This window comes from Silene latifolia, chromosome Y (assembly GCF_048544455.1).
Source record: "Silene latifolia isolate original U9 population chromosome Y, ASM4854445v1, whole genome shotgun sequence".
Taxonomy (NCBI): Eukaryota; Viridiplantae; Streptophyta; class Magnoliopsida; order Caryophyllales; family Caryophyllaceae; genus Silene; species Silene latifolia.
This window is the reverse complement of record NC_133538.1, coordinates 42,506,969-42,514,538: the sequence shown is the minus strand read 5'-3', so window position 1 is coordinate 42,514,538 and position 7,570 is coordinate 42,506,969. Positions and strand designations below refer to the sequence as shown.

Below are 7,570 nucleotides of genomic sequence, written 5' to 3'. Positions count from 1 at the left end.
GTGAATGGCTATTCGGAAATAGAACGAGAAAAAATGAATTTGATTAATTCAACTTATAAAACTTTAGAACAATTAGAAAATTACAAAAATGAAACCATTCATTTTGAACAACAAAGAGCTATTAATCAAGTCCGACAACGGGTGTTCCAACAAGCTTTACAGGGAGCTTTAGGAACTCTGAATAGTTGTTTGAACAACGAGTTACATTTACGTACCATCAATGCTAATATTGGAATGTTTGGGTCGCTGAACGAAAAAACTGATTAGTCCTTCTCTTCCACTGTAGGTATTATTTTTTTGTTTACACAAAAAATTAAGAAAGACTCATGGTAACCATTCGAGCCGATGAAATTAGCAATATTATCCGTGAACGTATTGAAAAATATAATCGAGAAGTAAAAGTTGTAAATACCGGTACCGTACTTCAAGTGGGTGACGGCATTGCTCGTATTCACGGTCTTGATGAAGTAATGGCAGGTGAATTAGTAGAATTTGAAGAGAGGACAATAGGTATTGCTCTGAATTTAGAATCAAATAATGTTGGTGTTGTATTAATGGGTGATGGTTTGCTGATACAAGAAGGAAGTTCTGTAAAAGCAACAGGAAGAATTGCTCAGATACCCGTGAGTGATGCTTATCTAGGTCGTGTTATAAATGCCTTAGCTAAACCTATTGATGGTAGAGGTGAAATTTCAACTTCTGAATCTCGGTTAATTGAATCTCCCGCTCCCGGTATTATTTCGAGACGTTCTGTCTATGAGCCTCTTCAAACCGGGCTTATTGCTATTGATTCAATGATTCCTATAGGACGAGGTCAGCGAGAATTAATTATTGGGGATAGACAGACTGGTAAAACAGCCGTAGCTACAGATACGATTCTCAATCAACAAGGGCAAAATGTAATATGTGTATATGTAGCTATTGGTCAAAAAGCATCTTCTGTGGCGCAGGTAGTTAATATGTTCCAGGAAAGGGGAGCAATGGAATACACTATTGTGGTAGCCGAAACGGCAGATTCCCCCGCTACATTACAGTACCTCGCCCCTTATACCGGAGCGGCACTGGCGGAATATTTTATGTACCGCGAGCGACACACTTTAATAATTTATGATGATCTTTCCAAACAAGCACAAGCTTATCGACAAATGTCTCTTCTATTACGAAGACCGCCGGGCCGTGAAGCGTACCCAGGAGATGTTTTTTATTTGCATTCAAGACTTTTGGAAAGAGCTGCTAAATCAAGTTCTTTTTTAGGTGAAGGAAGTATGACCGCTTTACCAATAGTCGAAACCCAATCAGGGGATGTTTCGGCCTATATTCCTACTAATGTAATTTCCATTACAGATGGACAAATATTTTTATCCGCTGATCTATTCAATGCTGGAATCAGACCAGCCATTAATGTGGGTATTTCTGTTTCTAGAGTAGGGTCCGCGGCTCAAATTAAAGCCATGAAACAAGTAGCTGGTAAATTAAAATTAGAACTGGCACAATTCGCAGAATTAGAAGCCTTTGCACAATTTGCTTCTGATCTTGATAAAGCTACTCAGAATCAATTGGCACGAGGTCAACGATTACGTGAATTGCTCAAACAACCTCAATCTGCCCCTCTTACGGTAGAAGAACAGATAATGACTATTTATACCGGAACGAACGGTTATCTTGATTCATTAGAAATTGGGCAGGTAAGGAAATTTATTGTTGAATTACGTACTTACTTAAAAACGAACAAATCGCAATTCCAAGAAATTATCTCTTCTACCAAAACATTTACTGAGGAGGCAGAAGCCCTTTTAAAAGAAGCTATTCAAGAACAGATGGAACGCTTTTTACTTCAGGAACAAGCATAATGTATTGTAAAATTTATACATTATATTATTATATTTATATATAATATAATAAATATATAATATATATGAAAAAAACGATCTTTCTTCCTAAAAAAACATATGGAAAAAATTGCGTCCAATAGGATTTGAACCTATACCAAAGGTTTAGAAGACCTCTGTCCTATCCATTAGACAATGGACGCTTTTCATTTCATTCCGACCATTCCTATTTTTTTCGTTTTTGACTTTGACTATTTTCTTGTTCTGAAAAAAGAATCGGATTGTATGAAAGATGATATTTAATTTTTAATTGTATATTCAACGCAATAACGACCTATTAATTATTATAGACTAGAGCGGAGCGGGTAGCGGGAATCGAACCCGCATCGTTAGCTTGGAAGGCTAGGGGTTATAGTCGACGCTGGTTTTTAATTTTGAGCGTCTCTAATTCAAAACCGAACATGAAACTTTGGTTTCATTCGGCTCCTTTATGGAAAATGGAGGAATTCCTAGATAAAAATTTTAGGCGGGAACTAAAAAAATTCACCCATAACATCTATGTCAGCTTTTTGTATGAATGGATTCAATTCAAAAAAACTTGCTTTCTAGATGATCCTTCTAGAAGAAGAGATTCAAACAATCTTTCTAGTTACTTCGTTCTCTATTTCTAGTTGAGATAATCTTAAGGAAAAGTTTTTTGTTTCCACCGAGCTACAAAAAATATTAAAGCCTCTAGTAAACTAAAGTCATCATTTAATAGCCATTTTGCCTTGCTTTCCTTATAAAAAAGGAGGAAGATTTAGTTACGATTAGAAACCCTTTTTATATCTTTATCCATGGATTTCTTACTTATACTCATTCAATTGGAAATAGTGGTCCAATTACAAAAAATTCATGTTTCGTAATTTCATAATCCAAAATTTAGAGTTTTATTTTAATTTACTTTTGGATACAAATCACGAGAATGTATAATTGTCTTCAAATTTGGCATTGAAGGTAAGGGATTAATTCCTTTTTCGAAATAAAGTTTATGACCAGAATACTAATCAAACCGGGGGACCCCTTAACTATTAAAGGGTTATATAGAACGAATCACACTTTTACCACTAAACTATACCCGCTACAGTTCAATTATTGTATCGAAATATCACTTTTGTCGAACACCGAATAAAGTAAAAAAAAAAAAAAAGGCCTGGCGAAGTACTGATTAGGCCAGGCCGCGGGAATAAAAAAATTAAAATTTTCGGGTCTTTCTTTATATATAATATAATAATAATTATATATTATATATTATAGTCAAATTGAATCTTTCTTTTTTGTCTTTATACAACTGATTGGAATTTCATCTAAAAATTGTACTTGCTGTTGTACTGTTGTACTCTTGTATGACACAATAACAACTTGTATATTTTGTATACATATATTATTGTTATATATTAACATTATATAAACGTTATTGTTATGTTATATTATATAAATAATATAATTTTTTAGTTATTTTAAATTCGATTTTATTACATTAAATATTTTTTTTTACATAAAAAAATCTTCTAATTTATTTAATATTTATTTGCAAGTGGGAGAGATGGCTGAGTGGACGAAAGCGTCGGATTGCTAATCCGTTGTACGATTTATTCGTACCGAGGGTTCGAATCCCTCTCTTTCCGTGTTCCAGTTACATTTTACATTGATCATTATTATATATCTTTTTTTCGTTCGAATCTTTTTTCATCCATTTTTTTCGAGGTTCAAATTTGAACTTCGAAAAAAATGGATGAAAAATCAAGCAAAAAAGCCTTTTGTTAATCTTCGCGCCCAGGATTACGCCCCGGATCATTAGATAAGAATCCGAAAATAAAGAGAGAAACAAAGAATATCACTACTGTGTAAACAAAGAGTTTGAGAGTAAGCATTAAAAATCTCCACGAGTTTTTTTTTTTGAAAAGATAATAAATTACCTATTTTTATACCGCATATCCCATAATTTTTTTATATTTAGTTTGACGCCGAAAGGCATTTGTTTTATATTTTGTAATATATATAAATAAGAAATAAAAAAGAAAGTTATTATTATCTTATCTATTATCTTCTTACTTATCAATAATTTTTTATACCTACTTGTTGATATTGTGGAGGATCACAATAAGGTTTGTTCAGTTATCCAAAAAAATAGTTAGAATGGAAAATGAGATAATGTGGATTGTGTCGATCCAAGAATTTTGTTAAAATATTTTAAGGCTCATATTGTAAGACTTTTTTTTTGTTAATGTTTGAGTATTAGAATATTAGAATAGAATCCTCTAATTCTCGAAAAAAAAGCATTCATTTTTATAGGATAAGATGAAAGATCTTATCGAAAACTTACAGCAGCTTGCCAAACGAAGGCTAAGAGAAAAAAAAGTAGAGGTATGACTGGCATAAAATCGACAATTGGACTCAAAAAAGCATAGGCCTCCGGTAATTTGGCAAAGAAACAACTACTCGAATAAAGAGCAGAATTAAGACCGATCAAACTAAAGATATTAAGCATAACAGATTATTTTTTAAAAAATTGTATTTTGATTGAGTTATTGATAGAAAAAAAATCTTTCGTTTTTTGAACTTACTCACTCAATCAAAACACCTTCCATTCTCAATAGAGAATAGAAGAAATTCTACTTTCATATAATATCTTAATGGAATTTTTGGTAATGATCAATAAATTCATTTTTTCTATGTCTACATGTGTCGAAGTTAAAATACTAACCAACAGAATCTACTTGATTCTTTCGATAGTTGGGCTGGAATTGACGAACAATCAACAACAATATTAGTGTTTATTAGTATAGAAATCGAAGTGGGGCGTGGCCAAGCGGTAAGGCATCGGGTTTTGGTCCCGCTATTCGGAGGTTCGAATCCTTCCGTCCCAGAGCCTATCTAATTTAAGAATAAGAAAAAAACTTTTTTCCTTTTATAAAGTTTCTAAGGTGTAAGATTGACTAGAGTCTTACTCTTTTGGCTGACGATTAGAATAAAAAAATTAGATCTTTTTCACATATTTCACAACGATACGAGCTCAAATTCCACGCAACGAAAGGCGCACCCATTGGGTATTGAGGCACGATGGGGTTATAGATTACAGAAATTTTAATTATAAAAAAAAGTTGTGCCTTTACCTATCCTATATCCATCCTCCATATCTATATATGATATAGGAATATATAATATAGAAAAAATATTCATCTAAAATTATAGAAGGAAGTTAGTTCTTTTTTGTTCATCCCCATAAAACTAATTGTTTTTTACTATTATTTTCTTTTTAGATATATATTATATTATATATAAATATAAATGAATGTGAATAAAATTAATATATTTAAAGGTTGAGTTTAAAGCTCTCTTAGCTTATCTTTTAGGGATATCGTCTTATTGTCAATTTTAATTGTTTGTAATTTGTATAAAAAATGTTAATTAGGCAATAAAAAAATTATAAAAAAAGAACAGTACTAAAAAAGTGTAAGATATATTACGTATCTAATCTATGTAACAATTGTCTTAACTGTGAACCAACGACTATTCATGATTTGATAATTGAATCAACCGCAAACCGGAACCCGGTTCCAAATTCGAGGAATGTTATGGTAAAACTTCGTTTGAAACGATGTGGTAGAAAGCAACGTGCGACTTGAAGGACATGATCTGTTGTGGATTCTTATATCCATCATTCTATAATTTCTATAATAAAGGATGCTCTTAACTCGACATCTTTTTTTCTGTTTCACTCGAACCCGGTTTGTTGGGGTGTAATGGAATATGATGGAGCTCGAGTAGAAAGTACTGAGCAATTTCTCAAGGGAGAGGGGTCTAGGGTTAGTGTCAATAAAAAGAATACGTTGGAACAACTTCGTAAGTTATCTTTGACAGAAAAATAGTAAAGGATCAAAATAAAGAAAATTTTGAATCCCCCAGGAGATTTTGATAAACCTTTTCAATTAATTTGATTTATATATATCGTGCGGAAATCCCTCGTTCATATGATTAGATTCTTTGATAGAAATAAATAACAAAAAGGTCTGTTGCTGCCATTTTTGAAAGGATTAAAAATCAACGAAGCAATGTCTAAACCCAATGATTCAAAAAACAAGATGATAAAGGCTTCCGGAACAAGGAAAGACTCTTTTTAATTGTCGCAACAATTGATTGGGATCAATTCAAATCGATGTTAAATGAGACAAAACAAAGGGTATTTTAGACTACTCAATAAATGCTAAACTAAAGGATTTTTTTTATTTTGGGCTCCTTGAAACCTATCCAACTTGAGTTATGAGTATACAAATGATTTTTTTGAGTAAAGATGAGTAAAAAAAGGGCTTAATTTTAATTCATTTGAGGATTGAGGATTTTATAGACTTTTTTTTTGGCATTCTAATTTATACATACATTTTTTTTAATCATTTTTTCTCGAGCCGTACGAGGAGAAAACTTCCTATACGTTTCCAAGGGGGGTTAAATCTATCCCAATGAGCCGTCTATCGAATCGTTGCAATTGATGTTCGGTCCCGAAGAGAGGGAAGAGATCTGCAGAAAGTAGGTTTTTATGATCCGATAAAAAATCAAACTTATTTAAATGTTCCTGCTATTCTAGATTTTATTCAAAAAGGCGCTCAACCTACAGAAACTGTTTATGATATTTTAAAGAGGGCGGAGGTTTTTAAAGAATTTCAATTTAAGCAAACGAAGTTCAATTAATGAATAATAAGAATTTTTTTTTATAAAAACGAAAGATAATGAAGTTGTAATTTGGTAGAACTTTTTTAGTCCTGTACTTTTTTTGTAGTGCCAATCCAACAAAAGTTTTCCTCTATATTTAATATTTATTTTTTTTTCTATTTAGAGTTCACAATTTCTATTATATTTATCGTATAATAGAAATAGAATTGGATTTTATTTGAATTTGAGTACATTATTATTCAATTGAAAGTAAGATAAAAAATAAAATGGAATTTCTTGTAATTATATTTTATTTTTCATTCATATTGACAAGAATGTATTGAACAAATATAATTAAATTGTGAAATAAAAAAATTAAATGGTTTTTTATGTCTTCTGCCCAATATTTTGATTTTATATCGAAAAAAATTTAACAAATCCTTGAATCAAAATATTGGATCTAAAAAATGTAGATTATTTGTCTAGCAAATTTTTTATTCAAGAATATCTTTGGTGTTTGTTTTTATGTTTGTAACGGGAATCAACTCAAAAAAATTTTTTAGATTTGTTGCTAATTCAACGTTTTGATTCCAATCCTATTTTATTGATTTCGATTGTATCTACATAACATAACTATTTTGGGGGTTGCTAACTCAACGGTAGAGTACTCGGCTTTTAAGTGCGACTAAGATCTTTTACATATTTGGATGAAGTAAGGAATTCGTCTACACCATCGGTAGAGTTTATACGACCACGACTGATCCGGAAAGGAAATTTATGGAAAAAAGAGCATGTCGTATCAATAGAGAATTTAGAACCTATTTCATTCTTATCAAAGCAGTACAAAACTTTATTTGATTTCTTGGAAGGAAATGCAATGAATTCGCTGTTGGGTCGATTGAATAAATGGATCGAACCCTATCCTTATGGTTTCTATTTTGTGGAAAGAATAAGCAACGAGCTTATCTTCGTAATTTGAATTATTACCCGATCTAATTAGACGTTAAAAAAACTTAGTGCCTGATGCGGGAAAGGATTATCCCATGTGTGGA

The 7,570-nt window shown here is 31.7% G+C and overlaps 2 non-coding genes across 2 annotated transcripts; one reads left to right on the top strand and one right to left on the bottom strand.

Moving 5' to 3' along the window:
- Window positions 1-1,960: 1,960 nt before the first annotated feature.
- On the bottom strand, window positions 1,961-2,032 carry TRNAR-UCU (transfer RNA arginine (anticodon UCU)). Its single transcript has one exon. It is a non-coding gene; the product is annotated as a tRNA-Arg (tRNA).
- Window positions 2,033-3,408: 1,376 nt separating this feature from the next.
- On the top strand, window positions 3,409-3,496 carry TRNAS-GCU (transfer RNA serine (anticodon GCU)). The gene has a single exon. It is a non-coding gene; the product is annotated as a tRNA-Ser (tRNA).
- The last annotated feature ends 4,074 nt before the right edge of the window (window positions 3,497-7,570 follow it).